This window comes from Bactrocera neohumeralis, unplaced genomic scaffold (genome assembly GCF_024586455.1).
Source record: "Bactrocera neohumeralis isolate Rockhampton unplaced genomic scaffold, APGP_CSIRO_Bneo_wtdbg2-racon-allhic-juicebox.fasta_v2 ctg195_1, whole genome shotgun sequence".
NCBI lineage: Eukaryota > Metazoa > Arthropoda > Insecta > Diptera > Tephritidae > Bactrocera > Bactrocera neohumeralis.
This window is the reverse complement of record NW_026089912.1, coordinates 219,191-246,139: the sequence shown is the minus strand read 5'-3', so window position 1 is coordinate 246,139 and position 26,949 is coordinate 219,191. Positions and strand designations below refer to the sequence as shown.

Genomic DNA, 26,949 nt, shown 5'->3' with positions numbered 1-26,949 from the left:
AGTCGGGTAAAGAACACGAATATCGGTATAAATGGGGTATGTGCTGATAGGGGGGCTTCCTCAGATTAGGAATATGCAAACATAATGTTGTTTACACTTATATTTTTTAAAATATTCCCGATTAAAAATTCAGAATTTTGTTTCAATATTTCAATTCAATTCAATTTCACTAAGCTTTTTCACATATTTCACTATATTTAAATATACATTCTAGACATTACGTTAATGCGACTTCATGGCATCTCGCCTCTTAACACAACATTTATCACACCACACAACATTCATCACAAAACACAACCTTCATCACACAACACAACATTGATCAAACAACTTACAGCATCACACCACGCAACCCCACGCAACAAACACAACCATACCACTTCATACATACTTCTAACCAACCACATTACACACCATAATCGTTTTTACCAGCCAACCGATCAAAAAGGATTGGTTAGATCGAGGTGGTCCCCCTTTTTTCGATTCTTACGCCCGTATATGAGACGTCTCGCCAGCTTATCAAGGGTTGATCCGCTTTTAATTGAATTTGAACTAAAAATCAAATACGGGCGCGTTAAAAGTCCAATCAGCAAATAAGCAAACAACAACAAAAACAAAAATAAAAACCCAAAACTTACGTAGGATTACATAGCAGCAGACAAGTATTGCAAGCAACGTGGGAAGAGGATAATAACTCAGCACGGAGAACATCGATAAGAAAAATACCAGAAAGAGAAATCAAGAATGAACCAGAGTAATAACGAAGACATACATACATATAAGTAATGCCCATTAACCCTTGGCGGAGAAAAAAGTGAGTCCTTTTCAAATAATTTCGTCTATCTTGGAACCAGCGTAAACACCACCAACAATGTCAGCCTAGAAATCCAACGCAGGATAACTCTTACCAACAGGTACTACTTCGGACTGAGTAGGCAATTGAGAAGCAAAGTCCTCTCTCGACAAACAAAAACCAAACTCTATAAGTCACTCATAATTCCCGTCCTGCTGTATGGTGCAGAGTCTTGGACGATGTCAACAACGGATGAGTCGACGTTGCGAGTTTTCGAGAGAAAAGTTCTGCGAAAGATTTATGGTCCTTTGCGCATTGGCCACGGCGAATATCGCATTCGATGGAACGATGAGCTGTACGAGATATACGACGACATCGACATGGTTCAGCGAATTAAAAGACAGCGGCTACGCTGGCTAGGTCATGTTGTCCGGATGGACAAAAACACTCCAGCTCTGAAAGTATTCGACGCAGTACCCGCCGGGGGAAGCAGAGGAAGAGGAAGACCTCCACTCCGTTGGAAGGACCAAGTGGAGACGGACCTGGCTTCGCTTGGAATATCCAATTGGCGCCACGCAGCGAAAAGAAGAAACGACTGGCGCGCTGTTGTTAACTCGGCTATAATCGCGTAAGCGGTGTCTACGCCAATTAAGAAGAAGAAGAAACAGTCAAACTCAATGAACAAATTTCAATATTGAGTAAGGCTATCTCCGTAATCATCTGGATGTATTTTCGGATAATAACTGCTGAATGGCAGTGAACGCACAACGCCAGGAGAAGGCGAACCCGATTCCCCAATCGATGACGATGGAGCAGACGTTCCATTGCCCGACCATGAAGAAGTTCGAATAGCAATTGCCCGCCTGAAGAACAACAAAGCGGCAGGGGCCGAGGGATTGCCGGCCGAGCTATTCAAACACGGAGGCGAAGAACTGATAAGAAGCATGCATCAGCTTCTTTGTAAAATACATATGGTCGGACGAAAGCATGCCCAATTCATAAAAAAGGAGACCCCACAATCTGCGCCAACTACCGTGGGATTAGCCTCCTCAACATTGCATATAAGGTTTTATCGAGGGTATTGTGTGAAAGATTAAAGCCCACCGTCAACAAACTGATTGGACCTTATCAGTGCGGCTTCAGACCTGGAAAATCAACAACCGACCAGATATTCACCATGCGCCAAATCTTGGAAAAGACCCGTGAAAGAAGAATCGACACACACCACCTCTTCGTCGATTTCAAAGCTGCTTTCGACAGCACGAAAAGGAGCTGCCTTTATGCCGCGATGTCTGAATTTGGTATCCCCGCAAAACTAATACGGCTGTGTAAACTGACGTTGAGTAACACCAAAAGTTCCGTTAGGATCGGGAAGGACCTCTCCGGACCGTTCGATACCAAACGAGGTTTCAGACAAGGCACCTCCCTATCGTGCGACTTTTTCAACCTGCTTCTGGAGAAAATAGTTCGAGCTGCAGAACTAAATAGAGAAGGTACCATCTTCTATAAGAGTGTACAGCTGCTGGCGTATGCCGATGATATTGATATCATCGACCTCAACACCCGCGCCGTTAGTTCTGCTTTCTCCAGGCTGGACAAGAAAGCACAGAAAATGGGTCTGGCAGTGAACGAGGGCAAGACGAAATATCTTCTGTCATCAAACAAACAGTCGTCGCACTCGCGACTTGGCACTCACGTCACTGTTGACAGTCATAACTTTGAAGTCGTAGATAATTTCGTCTATCTTGGAACCAGCGTAAACACCACCAACAATGTCAGCCTAGAAACCCAACGCAGGATAACTCTTGCCAACAGGTGCTACTTCGGACTGAGTAGGCAATTGAGAAGCAAAGTCCTCTCTCGACAAACAAAAACCAAACTCTATAAGTCACTCTTAATTCCCGTCCTGATGTATGGTGCAGAGTCTTACGATGTCAACAACGGATGAGTCGACGTTGCGAGTTTTCGAGAGAAAAGTTCTGCGAAAGATTTATGGTCCTTTGCGCGTTAGCCACGGCGAATATCGCATTCGATGGAACGATGAGCTGTACGAGATATACGACGACATTGACATAGTTCAGCGAATTAAAAGACAGCGGCTACGCTGGCTAGGTCCTGTTGTCCGGATGGACGAAAACACTCCAGCTCTGAAAGTATTCGACGCAGTACCCGCCGGGGGAAGTAGAGGAAGAGGAAGACCTCCACTTGGTCCTTCCAACGGAGTGGAGGACCTGGCTACGCTTGGAATATCCAATTGGCGCCACGTAGCGAAAAGAAGAAACGACTGCCGCGCTGTTGTTAACTCGGCTATAATCGCTTAAGCGGGTGTCTACGCCAATTAAGAAGAAGAAGAAGAGGTTGTCCAAACTCTTTTTCCGGCGCAATTGCTACAAAGGCAGCAAATAAAAGAATCTGAAGCTACAAACGCACCGCTAGTCACTGACCAGGAAATAGCAGCAGAGAGATTCGCAATTAGTAAAGCATCAGGCCTAGATGGCATTCCGAATAAGGCCCTAAAACTGGCTATTAAATATAAACCCACTCCGTTCACGAGAGTTTATACGCGATGTTTACGAGAGGGATTAGTAAAGCATCAGGCCTAGATGGCATTCCGAATAAGGCCCTAAAACTGGCTATTAAATATAAACCCACTCCGTTCACGAGAGTTTATACGCGATGTTTACGAGAGGGAGAATTCCCTAAAATCTGGAAAAAACAGCGGCTAGTGCTTATACAAAAGCCAAATAAACCAGCAGGGGAGCGTATAATCTGTGTGCGGCTAGAGCAACATCTAGAAAGAGAGCCGCCGGGCTTAGCCGAAAACCAATATGGTTTTCGAAGACACAGGTCAACAAGCGACGCCATAAAAAAGGTAACGAAGGTCGCAAACAAGGCTATTGAAGGAACCAGGTGGTTATATGGCTCCAAAGAATACTGCGCGGTAGTGACGTTCGATGTAAAAAATGCCTTCAACTCGACCTACTGGCCGCACATTTTAGAAGCTCTCAAACAAAAGAAGACACCACTCTACCTGCTGAGGATCATATCCAGCTACCTCTCCGATAGATTACTGCTATATGACTCAGAAGAAGGTCCTGAAAACTACGTTGTAACAGGCGGTGTACCCCAAGGATCTGTACTAGGGCCGCTACTGTGGAATGTTTTGTATGACGGTGTGCTACGACTCCCATTGCCCAAAGAAATACAAATAATCGGGTACGCTGATGATATAGCAGTAACGGTAGTGGCAAAAGAAATAAGCCAGATAGAGTACCTGTGCAACCACGCGGCGATTAAAATAAAAGAATGGCTCACGAAAGCAAAGCTCCAGTTAGCAAGCCAAAAAACCGAAACGGTGCTGATAACGAATTGGAAAAAACTAGAGACGACTACGCAACAGTCCCTGAAATACCTAGGTGTAATTATTGACGCGAGGCTAAATTATCGGGCCCACATCACGAAAGCCTGTGAGAAAGCAGCAAAGGTGACGGCTGCATTGAGTAGAATCATGGCCAACATAGGTGGACCTAGTCAGAATAGGCGTGCTCTTCTGCAAAAAGTTAGCCAATCAGTTCTAATGTACGCCGCACCCATATGGGGACCAGCATTGTTGCACAAAACGTACGCGAATGCGGCAAAAGCAGTAGTTCGGTGAAGTGCAATCAGGGTAGCGTGCGCTTTCCGGACTGTGTCACACGAAGCGGTTGGAATTATTTCAGGTCCAGATATTATGGCAATGGAGCTAAAAAGAATGTATGACAGAGCGGAAAACGCGGGCAGACGACTAAATAATCAAGAAAAACAGCAAGAAAGACAAACCAGCCTTAATGAGTGGCAAAAACGATGGGACGAAACAACAAAAGGTAGATGGACACACACGCTGATCATAAACGTGCAAATGTGGGTAGAGAGACAACACGGAGAAACGGACTATTATTTGACGGAGTTCCTGACTGGGCACGGTTGCTTCAGAGAGTATTTACACAAATATGGACTAGATGATGGGTTTGAGTGCTCTTTTTGTGGAAACGGAAATGAGAACTCGTGGCACATTTTCTTTCTGTGCCCCCGTTATAAAGATGAAAGAGAGGAACTAGAGAAACTACTGTCAGAGAAGCTAACCCCTGAGAACATTGTACCACACATGCTACGTTCCCGGCAGTTGTGGAACTTTGTTAGAGAATGGAGCGCGGCAGCCCTAATAGAACTTAGACGGAATGAATGGCAAAGAAAGAGCGATAGACAGGTGATTCACATGGAGTTGGTAAATTTATAGACCGAGAACCAACCGGCTAAAGCTTATCCTTGTGAAGAAATGCCTAGCGGCGGCTGCGCAAGGAAAAATAAATAGCTAGAGGAGACGGAGTTAGGGTTTAGTACGTAGGCATCCTACCCAGCAGGTTCTGCACTTGGTAACAATGGCAGCACATGCGCGTGTAGGATGAATCGTGCATGCCGTCTGAAACAGGACGGTATCATTCGAAGATTCCCCCTCCGGTAACAAAACAAAAAAAAAAAATATATATATGTGGGATAGCAACCCTGACCTGACCTGACCTGCGCATGCATGCAACTCTAAACATACACCCTGAATGAACTGACTCAACGAAAGCAATGAACGCCGACAGCGACGGTTAAAAGACAGACACACGATTTTGAAACTTCATACCATACGGACGTGCGCTCTAAAGAATATTAAACCAATTGGTCGTTAAACTAATTTTATATAACTGAGTGTTTAACCTTACATTGTTCAGCCGGTGTTATTAAATAAATCATTTTATATACTAAAACAAAACTAAGGCGTTTAATTCAAATAAAGTTACCCCACATACATACAAACAATTTATGGCCCATCAAACTTTGTGCGAAAAAATATTACATTCTGTACTTAACAAACATATATACATATGGTACATACATAAGTCAACTGTATCAAAAAATTTTGAAAAAAAAAATGCTGTTGTTAAACTACCTGCCTTCAAGCTTACTTCGTGTCTCCAAACGCACTACAAAAAAAAAAGCCAAACCAAATTTTCAAAGTCAAGTATTCTTACTTGCAAGTTTCAGCGATACCCCTTGGGCTAACAAAGCAACAAGCAGGATCGCTTTAACATATAAGCAAAGGCAGAAAGAAAAAACAAAACAATATAACTGTGGATATTTATGTATGTACATAGCATAGAGTATATATGTATGTATATCGCGATCCAACCATTTTGATCCTTTAGCTCTCTTACGTATTCTCTCTCTCCAAATATATACCAACGTACCAATAAAAAGTTACAAATACATACATACCTTTATACAAGTAATAATATAAAAAATATATTTATTACCACGGTCAGCGAACTTTAAAAAAAGGCGTCAAAACGGAACAAAAAATAATTCAACCTGTATATGTAAATGAACGATATCCATATCCAAACATAAGAAAATTAAAATTAATATACATTAAATTAATATTAATTAAATTAGCATACGATTTATATATACAAGTATATACATTAGGGTGATTTCAAAAAATTCAATTGGTACTCGCAAAAATAGGTTCCTAGACACCTCTAAGAAAGCCTCTCCAAATATGAGTTTTTAATTGTAACGGGAAGGTTCTCCGCCTAACGGTTTTCTATTTTTTCTTATTATCAGATAGAAAAATTTATATCTCGCTTCCAACTACTTGAAAAAATATCTTGTTAATTAGGTTTTGTAGGAAATTGAATGCTCTAAAATATGGTCTCTTATGATTTTTTCGTAAACCCAACCTTTTAAAAGATATTCACAGTTAAAGTTTGATTATTTTTGGGAACATTTTTTATTTCTTATGAATTTTATAACTCAATGAAAAAAAATATTATGAAAAGCTGTGAAGTAAATAAAAAGCAATGGGAAAAATGCTCATATCTCAAATTAGCAGATCCCAACTGCCATACCCCATTACAAATTGATTTGTTATTAGGCAGTGACTCAAATAAATCGTGAAGGTATAGAAAAAATATCCAATAAATTGTTAGCCCAAAATACAATATTTGGTTGGATATTAGGTGGTCAAGTCACAGAAAAAATTAATTCTTTTACAACTGACTACTCAACTTTCAGAAGAAGACCAGGCATGCGAAGCCTATTACAAGTGCACAACGACAAGAAACGAACATGGTCGTTATGTTGTGCGACTACCATTCAAACCAACTTTTCCTGAAACCATAGCTCTAGATCACTGTAGAATATCAGCAGTCCAACAATTTCTAAGCCTGGAAAAAAGCCTGAAAAAGAAAAGTGAGCTTAAATCAGCAGATGATAATATGATGGACGAATATCTAGACCTCAATTATACGGAAGAAGTAAGGGGTAATACGACCTGATAAAATCACAACAAAAGTACAATTGAGTCAATATCTGCAATGTCCGCCATAATTAAACGCCAAATTCTTTCCTGGGTGGCAAAACTTTTCGACCCCGCAGGATGGCTTTCGCCAATAATGATTCAAGCAAAAATCCCCGTTCAAGATTTGTGGCAAGATGGCACTGAATGGGATGAACAAGTAACACCTGTACTTTTAACAAAATGGGTTCAATTTGCTCACAACTTGCATACGATATCAGAAATTCGAATCCCTCGAAGGGTAAATTTCACCCCTAACATTAACGCAGAATTACACGGTTTCTGTAATGCCCCTGAAAAGGCTTATTGCGGAACAGTCTACGTACGCACACAGTACGATAATGAAATATCTGCACAGCTCTTGGTAGCCAAAGCCAAAGTTGCACCGTTGAAGACATTCAGTCTGCCACGGCTTGAACTGAATGGTGCTTTGCTGTTAGCAAAATTAATTTCAATAGTTCAAACCCATCTGAAATTAACCGATCATGAAATGTATCTTTGGTCAGACTCAGAAATAGTTTTAGCATGGTTAGAAAAACCACCCTATAACTGGAGAACCTATGTATCTAACCGAATATCTCAAACCTTAGACTTAGTTGGTCCAGCAAAATTGCAACATGTTGTACGTGCAGATAACCCAGCGGATCTTGGGACAAGAGGTTGCAAGCCACTGCACCTCACCAGCACTACACTCTGGTTGAACGATCCCACATGGCTAACAGAATCACAAGAATTCTGGCCAAAGTCTCCCGCTCGGAATATAATACCGCCGGAAGTAGGAAAATTGAAAATTTCTATATCACTCCAAAAGAGGATGATATTCTCCAGTGATTTTCATCATTTCCTAGAGCACTAAGAGTAGTCGCTTACATTCACAAATTCACCCAACGACTTAAACAAAAAATGAAAGGGATACCAAAGGATCCTTGCGTACATCTAACGCATTCCGACTTGCAACATGCCAAAGTTAGTCTGATCACATACACCCAAACTCGCGATTTCAGTCGAGAGAAAACAAAGTTGCCCGAAAGACGACCACTCGAAAAGGGAAGCTTTCTTCTCGTCTTAAATCCATTCTTGGACACTAAGGGATTTATAAGGGCAAATGGAAGATTAGCGAATTCCAACCTCAGTTACAACAAACGGCATCCCATTATTATACCTGAGAAATCCCGTTTTACTCATTTACTTTTAATATATCTTCACCAGCTTACACTACATGGTGAGCATCGCTTGATGCAGCAAATGGTCCGAAAAGAATTGTATATACCGCGACTAAGGCCACAACTTAAAAAGACGCTTTTTACGTGTAAACAATGTACCTTGTACAAACATAAAATGCGTATGCAGATCATGGCCGCTTTACCACCTGAACGTAATTATGCTCTACCCTTTACTATTACTGGGATTGATTTGCTGGACCTCCCCTGATAAAGTCCTCGATCTTAAGGTCTTCTCCATTTAGAAAAGGGTATATGGCTGTATTTTTATGTTTTACTAAAAAGGCAGTACACCTTGAGCTTTGATCGACAATGGGAAAAACTTTATCGGAGCTCAAACAGCTACCGAGAAAGAGTTTATAAACTTCATGAAAGAAGTCTCACCTTAAATTGTATAATTAAAAATTCAATTATGTGGAGTTTACTACATTACACACCCGGACATCAGGGACGAGATGGTCATATAAGAGTAGTAGATGCACGAACACAAACTGGCCTACTAACTCAACCACTAGTGAAAATGTGTTTCCTTCCAAATACTGAAGAACCGGTCACTGAAACCAAGCGAACGCAAGCGCATAAATAAAATCAAGCAAAAATTAATTCAAAACACATGGTTTTACAATCCGTCCATACAAACCAAAATCCTAATGAGTGCGATTAATGATGAACAACTAAATACATCTAATATATAAAATTCTCGTGTCACGGTGTACGTTATTGAACTCCTCTGAAACCGCTCGACCGATTTTCGTGAATCTTAGCGTACATATCGGCTAGGGTGGAGAATCGGACAACATCTATTTTTCATCCTCCTAAATGTTAAGGGAAATTGGAAAATTACCAAAAAGTAACATTCCATACAAGTTTTTTTTTCAATTTTTGTTTGTTTTGTTTTTCAATATTTTTATTTGTCAAATATTTGAATCATTCAATTTCGGTCGCATGTTTTTTTTTCCGGCTATATACATATATATAAGAAAGTTTTGTTAGTTACTGGGGAGGTGGGAGGGTAGCTTAGAAGCAGGGTAAGGACATAGGATACATTTTATCTCTTCAAAATATAATTCAACTCATAAATGCAAAGACTATATTTCATATCATCCTCCTTTCCTTAAATATATGCGTACAATTTTAAACAGATTCTTCCTCAAAACTAATACAATTGCTAAGTATTTGGAATAGTAGAAAAGAACTGCAACCAAATACGCGTGAAATAGATTATAACTGGCTCAGTAATCCAGCCGATTTTTTCGTCTTTCCACGCCTGCAAACCGGTTCACCATGTGCAGTCCACTAGAATGATTGTCGGTTGAACTCCAGTGAGAAATGATGGAGCTATGTTTCTATTGTCACACACCGACGCAAAAATTCGGTTTTATTACGATTAAAGAGCGCTCAAATACTTCTCAGAATCAGTTATTCGTTGTTCTGTTGGATTATGAACTTGCGAGGCAACCACTTTGTACAGAACTTTCTCCTCTTTAGAGCATCATTGTCCTCGGTTCCCCAAAAAGCAATGCTTTATTATTACACGAAATGCTTTATGATCCATTTTTTTGTAAACTAACACAAGTTGCTTCAGAAAAATGCTATATCTTATTAACGAATAGTTATAATGCAACAAATAGAAATCGTATAGATGGTAGTAGTAGTATTATCTATGTATCAGCCACAGCGAAGTGTGGACGGGTCCTCTAGTATATATATATAAATATATATATAATACATATAGATAAAAGTATAATAAATATATAAATAAATACATATATCTATATATATAAAAATGAAACCCGTTTTCCGTAGTCACGGCATCACGCGTGAATGGCTGGACCGATTTCACTAATTCTTTTTATACTCTCGCAACAATGTTGCTAAGGAGAGTATTATAGTTTTGTTCACATAACGGTTGTTTGTAAGCCTTAAAACTAAAAGAGTCAGATATAGGGTTATATATACCAAAGTGATCAGGGTGACGAGTAGAGTCGAAATCCGGATGTCTGTCTGTCCGTCCGTCCGTCTGTCCGTCCGTGCAAGCTGTAACTTGAGTAAAAATTGATATATCATGATGAAACTTCGTACACGTATTCCTTGGCTCCATAAGAAGGTTAAGTTCGAAGATGGGCAAAATCGGCCAACTGCCACGCCCACAAAATGGCGGAAACCGAAAACGTATAAAGTGTCATAACTAAGCCATAAATAAATATATTAAAGTGAAATTTGGCACAAGGGATCGCATTAGGGAGGGGCATATTTGGACGTAATTTTTTTGGAAAAGTGGGCGTGGCCCCGCCTCCTACTAAGTTTTTTGTACGTATCTTGGAAACTACTATAGCTATGTCAACCAAACTCTACAGAGTCGTTTTCTTCAGGCATTTCCATATACAGTTCAAAAATGGAAGAAATCGGATGATAACCACGCCCACCTCCCATACAAAGGTTATGTTGAAAATCACTAAAAGTGCGTTAACGGACTAACAAAAAACGTCAGAAACACTAAATTTTACGGAAGAAATGGCAGAAGGAAGCTGCACCCAGGCTTTTTTAGAAACTGAAAATGGGCGTGGCCTCGCCCACTTATGGACCAAAAACCATATCTCAGGAACTACTAGACCGATTTCAATGAAATTCGGTATATAATATTTTCTTAACACCCTGATGAAATGTACGAAATACAGGTGAAATCGGTTCACAACCACGCCTTCTTCTAATATAACGCTATTTTGAATTCCATCTGATGCCTTCTCTGTATAATATATAGTACATTAGGAACCAATGATGATAGCGGAATAAAACTTTACAAAAATACGGTATTTGAAAAATATGTAAATGACGTATAATGAAATCTCGATTATCACTTTATCATGCGAGAGTATAAAATGTTCGGTGACACCCGAACTTAGTCCTTCCTTACTTGTTTTTGTTGTATTTGTTATTATTAGGAGAAGGTTCTTATGTAAAAAAATTAGGAAAGTTGCCGGAAAACGCCTAAAAACAGTCCTTTTCTTTTTCCCATACAAACTTTTTATTTTGTATATATAGTACACTAGCGGACTAGGTGCCTGCTTCGCACGGTAAAACAAAATAAGAAAAGAAACACACTTGTTTTTAATAAAGTTGGTTTTGTTCCCAATTATTCAACTTTTAATTCTAGTTTCTTACGACCTTAGACTATGTATCACTTAAACTATCTTAGAGCTCTTTCGTAGACAACATTTTTGGTTTTGCCATGAGTTGTTGTGTAGATAAAGAAAACTGAAGGCTTGCCAACACTTGAGCACGAAACATATAACTGGCCGTGTGAAAAGCAAGGATATTCTAAATCAATTCCACACAATTCCAACGATTACCCTTGCGCTTTATTTATTGTAATGGCAAATGTAAGACGTATTGGAAACTGTAGTCTTTTGAATTCAAAAGGTAAATCTCATGGATTCATTGGAATTCGTGGAATCAATACATCTTCACCTTTAAACTTCCCTTTAAAGTTGTTTCTTCGATCAAATTGTTCATGACCTTTTTAACCGCTAATCTTGTCCCATTGCATAATCGTGGTGGATTTATATTTCGAAGCATAATAATGGGAGCACCCACTTTCAATTGCAAACGATGAGGTGGAAATCCGGGTAAATACAATGAATTCAAAAATTCTGTCGGATAATTAACAGCGTCGTCTTGATTCGTAACCGTGTCAACTGATTGATATGATACAACCTCGCCAGGAACATGGGTTAAAATGTCTGCATTCATGACCAACGTCTTTAGTTTTAGCGGCCAGTATAGCTCTTTCAGCTAACCAATTATGATTGCGATAATTTTCTGCAATATTTGGAAAAACAATTGACACCAATTCTTCTTTTATCGGTGCAATATTACAAAAGTTTTCTGGTAAAGTGATTAAGCCAGTTTCACGACCAACAGCAAGTTGACCATTGCCTATTGCCAACAGTTGCTTTGAAAATGTGTCGGCCGATGGATCGTTTTGAATTTGTACTCGCACATTTGTAGTTAAATTGAGTATTTATACATGTCTCCATAAATAAGGTGACTTTAAACATGCTTTTAATTCATCTGCTGGTGTTGAACGGGGAATCACAGGCAATGTCTGACGAAACAGAATCAAAGCGCCACCAAATATCTGCTGATCATTACTACGCAAGTCTTGTATTGTGTTATTTCATCATTTCAGTTCTCTGCAACACCAAACACAGCCATGTCGCTGCATTTATTTACCAACTTGTAGATATATTTAATCGATTTAACAGAATTGCAATATTCTACATTGATATAAGCCTAGAATGCTTTTGATAGTATTGGCGAATAGGGGACAACCCACCTATTATCAACTGTAATATCTTGATTATTGACTCGTCGATTGATTGATTTGCCATTATCATCTGTTGAGCGTCGGCGATACAATGGGTAACCATCATTTCCATTAATTGTCTCGGAAATCAAATCTCTGAGATACCGCATTTTCCATCTTTCATACATGACGAATTAATATTTAGAACACCACATGGTCCATGAATCATACTTTTTGTAACAACATCAAAAAAACCTGGATCGATTTCCTGATCAGGAATTTCTGCTGAGATGATGTCATCTATTTGATCGCTTATGATTTTGTTGACTAACCATACCAAGATATGGGCATGTGGTAATCCTCTCTTTTGCCATTCCACCGAATACATCCAACATCGAACTTCGCCGAAAACCTGATGTTTAATAATAAAGTCCATCAATGACTTCAGCTTCTGTCTAAAAACTCGTGCAGTTATGTCGTGACGGTCTATAGAAAATTGCCCTTCATATAAATATTGCTTGATTTCGTCCCATTGTGGATTACATGTAAATGTAATAAACAAATCTGGTAGACCATACAAACGAACATAGCAAATGGCTTCTTGTGCATATTCATGCATATGCCTTAGACTGCCTGTGCTTGCTGGTAAAATAACAACTTGTCCAACATTGTCAACATTTCCATCATTATGTAGATGTATGTATATACTCTTCTGATCGCAACTTCCGTTGATTGAATCGAATAAAGTTCAAACGCTCTGTTTCTATCTTTGCATACATGTCTACGACATATTGATGAAATATGTAGTCTCCGACATTTCAAAATATGATTTTCCTGATTTTGTCGTATCATAATCCTATGTGCATAATAGGTCATAGCGCTGACATTTTTATTGACTTCACGTTCTGGAGAGAAAAAAAAAACAAATGGAAATTTAAATCATTTCATACTAATTCTTGTTAAGCAAAATTGGAAGAGTATATTAAACACAACAAACACTCACGTGGGTTTGCGGGATCTACCATTTTTAAATTAATAGAGTATCCATCTTCACCCCGACAAAACAAAATTGGGTACTGTAGGGCATCGTAAGAGCGATGTGTTTCACAAACACGTTGTAATTGATTATTTCTTCTACGCAATACAATGTCACGTGATTGAAACTCATCGCCGAAAATCACCACAGCAACTTCATTATTTATAGGTGCATTAAACCTTCGTTCGTGTTCTCCGATTGGCCTTCTATCAGCACGATTCACGATTTTATGATCATCAGACAGCATCTGATCAAGTGCTGTCCGAAAAGTATTAATGAAATCATTATGTTCATGAAGCTTTTGCTCTTCCTGGCATTTTTAGAAGAAACTAAACTAAAGATAATAAAGAACTTCAGTAATAAATTGATGAAATCCAGCAAATTCTGGACTCGAAAAGCACCAAAAAGTCACGAAAAGACACGAAAGATGTTAAAAATATGCTGAAAATGTGTCAAAATTCAATAGAAAAATATAAAGTTCTTAACTCGACTCGTGTGACTACGATAGCTGGCTCACTTAAAATCAACAACAATCAACTACTTGGACTCAACGTGGACTTTAAGAAGAGACAACCTTTGGCCCGATCAACTAACCGGAAGAACCTGAACCTAATTTTAATCTATTCAAATCCAATGGAAGGGTAAGTGAGATGCTCGTTTCCTGGAATAAATATAACAATAATTGTGAATAAAATAAAGGAAAGTGACAGAACAAAAATTAATGAGTGAAGGTCTGGAAGACCTTTTTAGAAATTTAAAGTTAGGAAGTCAGAAAGCAAATATGAACACAGAACAAATAAGCGAGTTAATTAAGGCGGAGGTTAGAAGTGCTTTGGCAGCACAAAGGTTGGAGTTCGATAGGAAGTTATTAGCAATCCAAAACCAAGTGACGGGCAGCAGGCCAAAGGTAGAAAAATATCTAAAGGTATCTGTAAATCCACTAGTGACATGTGACATAACGCTTGATGCGATCAAATCACTTCCCGAATTTCATGGTCACATAGGCACATATGTGTCATGGCGCGAGGCGGCGCATAACGCTTATGAACTGTTCAAAAGGTACGATGGCAGTGAACGACACTACCAAGCAGTTACCATTTTGAGGAACAAAATAAGAGGGGCTGCCGATGCGGTCCTCTCATCGTTTAGTACTGTGCTTAATTTTAATGCCATTATAGCACGTTTAGACTTTACGTACGCGGACAAACGTCCCGTATATCTTATAGAGCAGGAATTATCTACCTTAAGACAGGGTTCTAGGTCCTGTCTGGAATTCTACGATGAGGTAGAAAAGAAGCTAACGTTACAAGCTAATAAGACTATAATGTCTTACGAGAGTAGCGTGGCAGAAATTATAAACGAGAAATATAGGGCAGATGCCCTAAGAGTTTTCATTTCCGGCTTAAGGAAGCCCTTATGCGACATTCTTTTCGCTTCACGGCCGTCTGACCTTCCGTCTGCTCTTGCTTTAGCACAGGAGGTAAACTCAAACCATGAGCGGTATGCGTTCGCGGCCAATTTTGCTGCCAGGAACGTCGAAGGCAACCACATTAAAAAAAATAATAATATAATTTCAAGCCAGAACAACCATAGGACAAACACTTATGATCCACCCTCAGCTCATAAGAGCCCACACTACTATAGTAATAGGCAGTACAAACCCGGACATGCACCTCATTTTACGGAAAATCAAAGGGTAAATAACGGACGTGAAAGCGACAGACTAGTCAGAGCGGAACCAATGGACATTGATCCATCCTCATCGAAATTTAAACACCAATCGTTTGACAGAGACCGAGGTGCCTATCAAGGAAACAGTAATAGAATGCAACAGGGGTATCAACAAAAACGTCCAGCAAATTCTGGACGTTACACAGGACCAAAGATCCAACGTGTTAATCATCTGGAGGAGGAAGTTGAGCCACAGAGTGAATCATTGTACGGTGCAGAAGCCGAACAAGCGGCGGATGACGTAAGTTTAGATCAACTTAATTTTTTACGGGAAGGTCCCTCCTACCCTGGATTTCAAAGTCCCTAGGAGGGAAAGAAGTGAAACTCCTTATCGATACTGGTGCGTCGAGGAGTTATATGAAACCAACACCGGCTTTAAGGACACAACATTTCAGGGACACATTCTCTGTAAAATCTATTCACGGGGTTACTTCTATCATGGAAAAATGCTACATAAAAATATTTGGTGTAGTGGCAGAATTTTCATCTTACCGGACTTAACATCATTTGATGGCGTGATTGGGCTCGACATACTAAACAGGGTCCATGCGAACATTGACCTTAAATCGAACACAATAAATCATGATTTTGGTGAGGAGGAAATCTTCTTCATTTCCAGTCATAACGTAAGCCATCTTAGGCTTCAAACAAATCTAGTACCAACAGACGTTAGGGAAGATTTTTCTAGGATGATCAAAAGGATGAATGGGGTTTTTGCTGACCCCAATGAGGCATTACCGTACAATACAAAGGTGATAGCAACAATTCGAACGGAGGACGAAACACCAGTTTACTCAAGATTATACCCGTACCCACTGAGTGTAGCGGATTTCGTGGACAAAGAAATCAAGGACTTGTTAGCAAATGGAGTTATCCGGCCATCAAGATCACCGTTTAACAACCCTATATGGGTGGTAAAGAAAAAGGGGGTAGACGAAAACGGACAGGCGAAGCAGAGATTAGTTATTGACTTTCGGAAGCTCAATGAAAAAACTATCGGTGATAAATACCCAATTCCCGACATAACAGGAATTCTTTCCACTTTGGGTGGTAGTAAATACTTCACCACTTTGGACTTAAAATCTGGTTTCCATCAGATTAAACTATTGGAGCGTGATAGGGAAAAAACAGCTTTCTCTGTCAAGAATGGCAAGTATGAATTTTGCCGGTTACCTTTTGGATTAAAAAACGCGCCGAGCATCTTTCAACGCGCCATAGACGACGTATTAAGAGAGCATATTGGGAAAAGCTGTTTTGTCTATGTAGACGATGTTATTATTTTTTCGGAAAACAAACAGCAGCATCTGAAAGATATAGAATCAATTTTAAATGAATTATTTAGGGCCAACATGAGAGTGTCGGTTGAAAAATCCAATTTGGCCATATCAATATCGGCAAAGACAGGAAGGTTAATCGACTATACCAATGCAAGGTACATTCCGGTGGTCGGTGAGGACCTTGTAATTTGGGAGAATTCAGGACACATCAAGCATGTTACCAACTTGACACTTTACGAATTATTGAGAGACGAGACAATTAATGCCACAGACCACTTTCCTCAGTCACATATGAAGAAGTTACTAGACGCGGACATAAACCAGATAAGTCGACTGATACAAATGATAAACGCTCACCACAGACAGGCGAGAAGCCTGAATGCCCTAGGGACAGTCCTGAAATACATTACTGGAACTCCTGACCATGACGACTTCAATAGATTAATGAACACAGAAGAACAGCTAATTAACTCGCAGGACAGACAGTTTACCATAAACACCCAGGTACAGAAAGAAATCAATAACCTTACCATTACAGTAAATAAAATCCTGAAATTAACAAAAGAAAGAGAAATAAACACAGGTCACCTTTATGACATACTTCTGGCTAGAAACAGAGCAATTATTACAGAATTAAATAACATTATAACAGCTGTCACTTTCGCCAAAATTGGGGTCTTAAGTCCCATTCTCTTAGACAGTAACGAAATAAATTTCATAACAGGAGACGAGCACTTCACTGACCTTACCGTGGCCGATGTTATGGCAGTGGCTAGAATTAAGATATTACAGTATAATAACATAATTTACTTTTTAATAAGATATCCGATTCCTATGTTTAGATGTAAGAAAATTACTATTTTACCGGTAGCTCATGGCCACCAAATCCTGCACCTTGAAGAATCCATCTTAGCCAAGTGTTATAACCATACCGTAGCCGTAAAGAACTGCAGCGACACAACACCAACGTTTTGCTTACCATCTCCGACTACATCATGCGCTCTGCAACTACTGACTCGCAACACCGCTAATTGCAGTACAACATTTAACAACCTCACACCAATTTCACCGATAAGTGACGGCCTTGTTGTCATCAATGACCAATTGGCTGTCATCGAGGAAAATAATGAGGTCCCTATTACGGTCAACGGAACATACCTCGTGGTCTTCAAAAACAACGTAAAGATTAATGGTACGACTTTTTATAACGAAAATTCTACATTGCCTCTAAAACCTGAAACTCCATGGGCTTCTACAATCAACTTGACGCAGCACACAGAAATATTAAGCGCTTCTTACCTTCACCATGTGAATCTAGAGAATGTTCAAAGGATCAATCACCTGCAGCGATCAATCCATTATGGCCACGTTACAGGTTTCTCAGCCTTTGGTGTCTTATTAATCATGGCATTCACTGTTTTCGTCCTTCTCAGGATAAGGAGGACCAAGAGAGAGATTATCATAGCCAAATCCGTTGCAACTGCAATTAAAACCGCTTCTTTGAGGACCGAGGACGTTCCCCATTTAGAAGGGGAGGAGTTATCGCGAGGAAACGACACACCCTAATTCCCGTCGTAATAAGAGCCTACCACTCTGCACATGTCGCTAATAGTGCCCATACACGAGCACACAAGTGCGTTCGATCGGTATGAATTCGTTTGCCCATACACGACACACAAATCCATTTTGCGTTCGTTCTTCACAGAGTTAACATGTGCGACAGGCAAGCGGAACATTTCTTGGAATTTATTTCTAATGTAGCATTTTTATCTATTTCATTGTATTTCGTTAAAAAGTTATTCCAACTTTTATTTTTCTTACACTAAATATGTATATGTATGAGCGTTTAGGCAAAAAGCGAAAACTTTGAAGCGTGATTTCTCGGTTTTTAATTTTTACGATTATTCTTAATTGACGGGCAGGATAGGAAAAAAACTAAAAGTCGTATGGAATTAGGGCAAAGTTTATTATCATTGACATAAAATTATCTTATATTTAAACTAAAAAAATATTAAGAAAAGTCAAGTTTTAACATATTTTTAAACAGCATAAAGTAAAATTCTTTTGATCAGAAGCCACTATTTTTTCAATTTTTAATAAAATTTTAAAGTTTACACATTTTTTTGGAATTTTCTTAGTTTAACTAGAAGATAAATTAATAAAAAATATGAATCTCTTTGAATTTTTTGTTTCCGATAGAAATTGCGACCTGCATCCTGCCCGCCGTCCGAAAAATGTGCATGCGAGATGCATCGGGTAATTGCTTCCCAAAGGTAGAATATCAAAGATTTCGTATCCAAAAAATTTGTGAAAGATGTTCAAATATATAACTATAAAGCCTAGAAATTTCACTTCAATCAATTATTTCTTTCCCTCCCAAAAAAAATCCTCAAAAAAATCGATTTTTTGAAGCCTCGAAAGCAGGCTCTCCCCTTAACACTTGCCATTGTCCGCGATCTTCACTGTTCGGCGACACGAGAGAAATGAGATTTTGTGCGCCGACAACGCCATACACGATAAACATGTTCGCGCACCGATCGTAAAAAATCAAACATTTTCGCGAACATGGATCGGTACGCGAACAAGCCCATACACGATAAACCGCAAGCGCACACATACCGATCGAACGCACTTGTGTGCTCGTGTATGGGCGCTTTAAGTCAGCACATTTTGCGTGAGAACATTGGCCAGACATCAAAGTAAACAAACACCATGCACGAGGCGCAGGTCAGCAAAACGTCAGCAGAGGAGCCACAACGCGATGCGGGTTGGTGGCTTGAGCTAAGTTAGGAATAATTTTAAGGGACACTTTATACTTGACAACTAAGCCGAGATGACGGCAAATAAAATAATTTTAAAATTGAACAATACATTTTGAATAATTTATATATATAAAAATAAGTCCGTATATGTACTTACGTCGCCTAACTAATCATAAACGCGTAGTGCGATTTCAACCAAACTTATACACTACGTAGGCAGTGGGCCATATATGGTTTACATGAAGTTTGGTTCAAATCCGATAACGCATGTGTCTGCGGTACGTATGTGAAGTGAGTGTGTTTTTGTTGCAGGCATTTTTTGTACCGCATACAGCATTCATTAGTATTGAATACATTTTGGTCGTTTGTGTATTGGAGAGCATTGCACGGAGTGATGCAAATAGCAATTTGTTATCATTTCTCTTTTCTCTTTGGACGTCATTGGTGATTGATCTTATCATAATCGATTTTTGACAATATTAATTTCTTCATTTCATGGTGAGTATTTTGATAAAAACAAATTTTTAATTGAATTTTTTCACATTTTCAGCAGATTTTCGTGTCTTTTCGTCACTTGTTGGTGCTTTTCGAGTGCAGACGATTTCGAACGTTTCATTTTCGTTTCCGAACGGTAAGACAAAAATTATTTCGATTTTTTGGCCAATTTTTAATTGAATTTTGACACATTTTCAGCATATTTTTAACATCTTTCGTGTCTTTTCGTGACTTTTTGGTGCTTTTCGAGTCCAGAATTTGCTGGATTTCATCAAATTATTACTGAAGTTCTTTATTATCTTTAGTTTAGTTTCTTCTAAAAATGCCAGGAAGAGCAAGAGCTTCATGAACATAATGATTTGATTAATACTTTTCGGACAGCACTTGATCAGATGCTGTCTGATGATCATAAAATCGTGAATCGTGCTGATAGAAGGCCAATCCGAGAACACGAACGAAGATTTAATGCACCTATAAATAATGAAGTTGCTGTGGTGATTGTCGGCGATGAGTTTCACAAACACGTTGTAATTGATTATTTCTTCTACGCAATACAATGCCAATACGATACAAAAAGAACACCGACCGATATTAGCGGGACATCTTCTTGGCTTCGTAACAAATTTCAATCTGTAATTAATCACTTCGTTTGAAACACACATAAAGTTTTCACTGAATAATTTTCAAATTTTTTTTTTTTGATAGCCGGAATAAAAGAGCAAGCGACCGAAATTGAACGATTCAAATAATTTACTAATCAAAATATTGAAAAACAAAAGAAAAAAAAATTGTATGAAAAAAGTCAATTTTTGGAAATTTCCAATTTTTCGACTTTTTATTATGAAAAGTTTTTTTTTTTTCTGAACCTTTCCAGATCCACAGCGAACAACTTCTGAAACTTTCATGAAGATTGGTTTCGCCGTTCTCGAGCCTTAGCGTTACTAACAAACAAACATTCATTTTTACTTACATCTATGTATGTATAAGTTATCGCGAGGAAACGACACACCCTAATTCCCGTCGTAATAAAAGCCTACCACTCTGCACATGTCGCTAAGTCAGCACATTTTGCGTGAGAACATTGGCCAGACATCAAAGTAAACAAACACCATGCACGAGGCGCAAGGTCAGCAAAACGTCAGCAGAGGAGCCACAACGCGATGCGGGTTGGTGGCTTGAGCTAAGTTAGGAATAATTTTAATGTATTTGTCAACGCCAAGGCACATAAACGAATACTCCCAGGATGAGATGACATACGTGTGGAATTATGGATCGCGGTCAATCAGCAAGCGATCGTCACGTTGTCACAGCACGACTTTTCAAACAACAGTTACGATGTTCTTCTCTGGATGGTGGATAGTGGTTCCACCAGATCAATTGATCAAATTCCTGATGCAGAGAAAGATCCAGTATTAAACGAAGTGATGTAAACCAATATGGTTCATGGACCTTGTGGACACCACAATCCCACTTCGGTTTGTATGTCTAACAATAAATGCACGAAACACTATCTACTTGCTTTTCTTTCGGAATCGCAAACTGGAAATGATGGATATCCACTCTATCGTCGTAGCTCATCAGACGACCATACAACTTAGAGTAGTGAATATCGAAGTTGACAACATATGGATCGTACTATATTCGCCACTCTTGTCTAATTCACATTCAAATCTCATGTCAATGTTTGATATTGTAGTTTGGTGAAATCGATCAAATATGTTTGCAAGTAAGTCATCAAAGGATGCAACATGGCGGTTATTGGTCTTGAACGATACGGTCGAACTGCAATAAAGCGCTTTGTAGGATATTTACTTTTGCAATTCATGAACGTTTTCCGACTGTTGTGCATCTCGCAGTTAATTTGGAGAATGGCCGAAGAGTGTACTTCAACCAAGAGAATATAGTGCAGCCAGTGGAAACACCGCCAGCAACAAAATTACGCAGAAAGGAAGGCCAACCTGTAGATTGACAACCAGGTGTGTTCTCAAATAATGCATTTCGATAAATTTACACAATCCACCGGAAATACGACCTTCGGTTCCTATCGGATAATGTACGCATTTCAACTTCATTTGAGTCATTGCGTACTGTAAATGGTACGGTGTGTACAATTTTTTTAGAAGCAAGCCAGCAAAATATGTACGATGCGGTGCAAATGAAGTTCGCACACTTTTCGAGAAGATCATTTCGACATATCAACCTTCAAATCCGTTTCAATTATGGTATACGAACAAAAATTACATTGTCGAAGACATTTTATTCTGTTTGATACTTGCGGTGGTTTAATATCAACTCCATCTTACCTTTATCAATTCACGAAAGATGAACGCATAAAGAATATTAAGAATATTCGGACATTGGCCAAATTATCGTAACTACGATTTCTTGAGTGCACGCACAATTTTAGCTGCCAAAAGTACCGATGTTGTTGACTTAAACTGGAAGATTTAAAGTCAAATTCCGGGAGATTTGCGCTCATACAAATCGAACGATCGTCTTGACAATGAGACGAAGCCGCGAATTATCAAGTGGAATTGGTATGACACCGCATTATTTGCGTCTCAAAGTTGGATTTGTCGTTATTATGTTTCGCAATCTTCAAGCACCGAAACTGTGTAATGCAACCCGACTGATTGTAACGTAGCTATCTTATAGAATGGGGCAGAATGCTTGACTCTACGAATTCCTCTGAGCTCCAACGATTTGCCATTTCAGTTCAAACCTTTTCAGTTTTCAAAGAGTTCTACAATTTTCCATATCAGTTCCAACGCATTCCGTTTCCAGTGAAAATTGCATTTGAGATGAGAATCAATAGGACACAAGGATAGTCGCTAGAAGTGTGTGGCATAAATTTGGAAATGCTATGTTTTTCACACGGCCGGATATACGTGGCGTGCTCACGAGTTGGAAAACCATCCTCTCTGTACATTTACGCACCGAAACAGAAACCAAAAAATATTGTTTATCAAGCTTCGTTACATTGAAAAACTTTGGAAAAATCGAAAATAAATGATTTTCAACACAATATAAATTAAACTTTCTTTTCATTTCAAAACACATAATTTCAGGCAGGACAACGGCTGCCGGGTCAGCTAGTATATATATATAATATATATTAGGGTGCTTCAAAAATTTTTTTTAATTTTTTTTTAACTCTTACCCTTTCAATGTTAGTGATTGACAAACAAAACATCCTCCCTCAAGCCAGGCGCTGTAGCTTAACTCTAAGGGGTCGCTATTTTTTTTAAATTCCCATACACTTAACATAAGAATTTTCGTTTTTCATTCAAACTAAAATCTCACCAACTAATTTTCGTTTCTCAAAAATTACCATCACATATTCATAATGTTGGCTTTTCAAACTTTAAAAATTTCTGCGGCAAAGTTTGATTATCAAAATTAGACGAATGAACATAGTGATTTGAAATTTGGAAATTTTTCAATAAAAGTAAAAAAAGTTTCTTAGAACGCCGAAGAGCCCTTGGCTCTCAGCCGTCCCGAGGTGCACGCTCGCAGACACCACCGCATCATAATCATCGCAACCAACGAAAAGCGACAGGCTTCAGCGCTGTAGTGAGCACTCTACAGAAACTGCAGCGACTTCTAGGCAATTAATTCGCCTAGGGGAGCCGGAATGTTTATGCGGCTTCAAGGCATCTGGGTGACTAAAGTACTTTTGGGTAGTCCTCCTTAAAAAAAATCATGATCTTGCCAATACCCGGAGTAAACTAACTATTTGATTATGTTATTACGTAGTATTATTATATAATATTACTTAGTTGTTTATTAAAGAGAGTTTATACTAATTTTAATTGGAAATATAATTTTTAGACACACTTGTTTTTATTAGAACTAAGATAGCTAAATAAACGAAGAGGAATTAAAGCGAAAAAGAGAAATTTCAGCGAATTGCTCATATTTGCTTATTACCATAAGGCAGCATCCATTTCTTCATAATTGGTAGTAGCACATAAAAGAGGCTCACTACAAGTGTAAAAATTGATTTTTAAAAAAGAGATTTCTTACTTGCAAAACCTGCAAAAGTGAATTTGAAGTGAAACATGTGCATAAAGTGTGTTAAAAGTAGTGAAATAGCTTGTTGAATTGTTCGAATTTTGGGAAATTTTCACCTTTATAGTCAAATAACGCGTAAACTTAACGTTTGCATTACCTCTAACTCAATTTATTTATTGATCAAAAGGACTTCCTCTTTCCAACGGTATCTTCAGCTCGCGGTGCCAAAGAAATCAGAATTGTGCCGAAAAACTTATGCGAATTCAAATGGTTTATTTTCATATTGACAACAACAAACAAAAATCTACTTAAGTAATTTATTATAAATGAATGAAATTTTTATTGAATTCTTTTCTTTTTTTAGATAATAATCGATAAAGGACTATGGTGACATTATTTGATAAAGTAATTATATTTTCTCTTTCAGAAAATATTATGATTTTTATTAAATTAATCTCTTTTTCCGACAATATTAATTTTTTCTTTTAATCTTAATTTTCAGATATTAATAATCTTTTATATTAAATATATTTGTATAAATGTATATATATAGGGGTTTCACATAGCCTCACAAAGTTATAAGTTAAAACGATCCGAAAACATAGCGTCCAGAGTTGTATTTGCGTAAACTTATTTTAGTTTGCAAACCTACAACAAATCTTTTAAACTAGTATAAAAATTTATAATTTTAGATTTTACCATGCTTTCTGACACGTTGTGAGTAAATATATAGGTAAAACAATAGATTTATTAATAATAATTATTAGTACTATTATAATTAGAATTAGTTCTATAGAAATTGTATATTAATAAAGGGGAGATAAAAAAATGTGAATTAAAAATATTTGCTTAAAATTAAAAAAATATTTTATATTACGAAACAGAAAATACACCCCAGAATCAGCTGTCGATTAGTGATATTAGAGCAGCTATAGCTGATTTTTTATATGACACTACTGAATGAGCGCAACAGAGATGTATGATCCCGATGTATGAACGTGTATCATAGAGAAGGTTCACGATTAGAGATATTTCACTTTTGGGATATTTACTGTTTTGGATGAGCGTGTTTCACCACACCACAGAAAAACTATTAACGTGTTTCACCACATTTATCATCAGGGGACACGAAAATATCAGAATTGAGCATTTTCTGTGTTAAATGAGAAAAATTATGCTATTTCCGATGTTAAGGAATGTACGCTTAGAGATTCGCATATTTACAATGCGCAAACGACTCTGCATACAGTGGCGTAGCTAGCGGGGAGCGAAGGGGGCCGTCGCCCCGGGCGCCTCGTCTTGGGGGGCGGCAAAACGATCTTCGCTGTTTTTTAATATTCAGAAAAATACTTCCACAAATTTTTTTACAAAATTTTTTATAAAAGATAAAGAGTTGTACACTCACAATGTGATAGTCTGAATAACAATGAAAAATATTAATTTCTACTCGAATACTCTTCAGTCTTTGAATTTTTCTCATATCTTTTGGTTTACATCTTTCTTAAGAATAGTGATAGAACTTAAAGATGCACTTTTCTAACTTTGTCTAGCGACGTGTCACTCTCACAGTTACCCTATGCTTTGAATGTAACAAATACTTTCATTTCTCTATATTTTCAAAAATGGTATTTAAAAACTCCAATTCGGGCAAAAATTCCTGCAAATTATGTCAAAAGTGGACAAGATATAGGGCAAAAATAAGTTTTTTCTATGGCTTTTAATAAAATGTCTTGTAAATTTACTATCAGTTTCTTCAAAAACCGTATTGTGAGTATTTTATATACTTAATATCAAAGATATTTTGTAAAAATTCACTTTTGTTCGAACCACCTCATGAAACTTGTAGGTAGGTAGATAAAGGGGGGCAGCAGAACATCCTTGGCCCCGGGCGACCGAATTTGTAGCTACGCCACTGTCTGCATATAATTTATATACATACATATGTATGTATATTTTCTATTTATTGTATATCAAAGCACACAAGCATGTACGTACAAATTGAACTATTTCATGATGAATTCCTTAAAATCTTTGGAAATATAAAATAAAGTATTATATGTTTGATAACGTATTAAAAGACCAAGCGGTCGCGCATATTCACGTACATATGTAATTATGTGTGCATGTAAACAAACTTGCATTTGCACCATACGCATAATGTTTGTAAATTTGTCTATCCACAACTTTGTATGTAATCACTTATTGCTTCATGCGAAATCTCCGTTGACACGAGCAACCAATGGCTGAAGCTCACGTTTTGTCAAAGAGTCAATGTGTCGAAGAACCGACGCGACGACAAAGCGTCACTACATTAGGGAATTCTCTTGCTCTTGCAAAACTCTTTTACGGTGCACGAATTGCAGATTTCTCACAACGTTACAACAACAAACACACGCAGAAAATTATTTGCAATGGCTCTAAATTATGACCCATGTTTATTTTCGTGCAATAACACGTAAAAAAATAATTGCAACCCTGTGCTAGCTGTCATTTTACTTAAATACATATTTTGACGTTAAATTGTTGAGGAAGGTAAATTTTAAATAGATTTTATAATTCTAGTTAAATTATAAAGATTTGTTACAGTTTTTTTTGTTAAGAATTAATTCAGAAGGTGCGCCAATTCACAATAGCCATGCACAATAGTCATTTACAATAAATTGGCCTCGTGCCATTGTATATTTCGGTATAGGATTTTTGCAATCTGCAATCTTGCAAGAGCAAGATAATTGAATTGTTGGTAGAAAATCCGAGCTGTGCCGAAAATCGCCGATTGTCACCACTTCCCTTGCCGCTCTAACAGCTTTACCAACAAACTTGTATAAATATGTATGAGCGTGCATACATATCGACGGATATTTTTGTAAGCCACGGAAAAATATTTTAGATTTGTAAATTACTTTAAATCGACATAAACTATGTTGCCACTTTTT

General features: G+C 38.1%; 1 protein-coding gene across 1 annotated transcript in view; it reads left to right on the top strand.

Moving 5' to 3' along the window:
* Window positions 1-22,804, top strand: part of LOC126766637 (uncharacterized) — a 42,577-nt gene extending 19,773 nt beyond the window's left edge. The window contains exon 3 of the mRNA XM_050484389.1: window positions 20,877-22,804. The gene's annotated coding sequence lies outside the window, so the exon portion shown is untranslated. The remainder of the gene's footprint in view (window positions 1-20,876) is intronic.
* The last annotated feature ends 4,145 nt before the right edge of the window (window positions 22,805-26,949 follow it).